Consider the following 446-nt stretch of genomic DNA (forward strand, 5'->3'; position numbering starts at 1 on the left):
GCGAGGCCCGCCGGGAAATGGAGTTTTCGGAAGGGTGCGGCCCCCCCCCCCCCCGCAAAGAGGAAGCGGAGGCAGGGAGAGGGCTAGGGACGCCGGGAAATGGAGTCCAGGGAAGCCTCCTAGCCCGGGGAGACTTGTCCCCGACGCCCCAAGGCCGGAAGGAGACTCTGCGAAAACGTAGCCATTGCGCCGCGGAGCGCCGGAGGCGTCTCGGAGGATTGTGGGAAATGGAGTTCTCCCGCTCCAAGGGTTCTCCGGAAGGAAGGCGATGGGGCGGAAGAGATCCGGGGGGGTGGCGATCCTGCCCTCCTCGTGGCAGCTGCGAGCGGGGAGGCGGGAGGGAGCTGCGGCCTCCCGCGCCCTGAGACGCCATCCACGCTCCCGCCTGGCCCCCAGCGACTTCTCATCCCCACAAAGCCCGAGCCTGAGCGTCACTCCTTGCGCTA

The sequence above is a fragment of the Vombatus ursinus genome, unplaced genomic scaffold (genome assembly GCF_900497805.2).
Source record: "Vombatus ursinus unplaced genomic scaffold, bare-nosed wombat genome assembly UNPS02015030.1, whole genome shotgun sequence".
In the NCBI taxonomy this organism is placed as follows: domain Eukaryota; kingdom Metazoa; phylum Chordata; class Mammalia; order Diprotodontia; family Vombatidae; genus Vombatus; species Vombatus ursinus.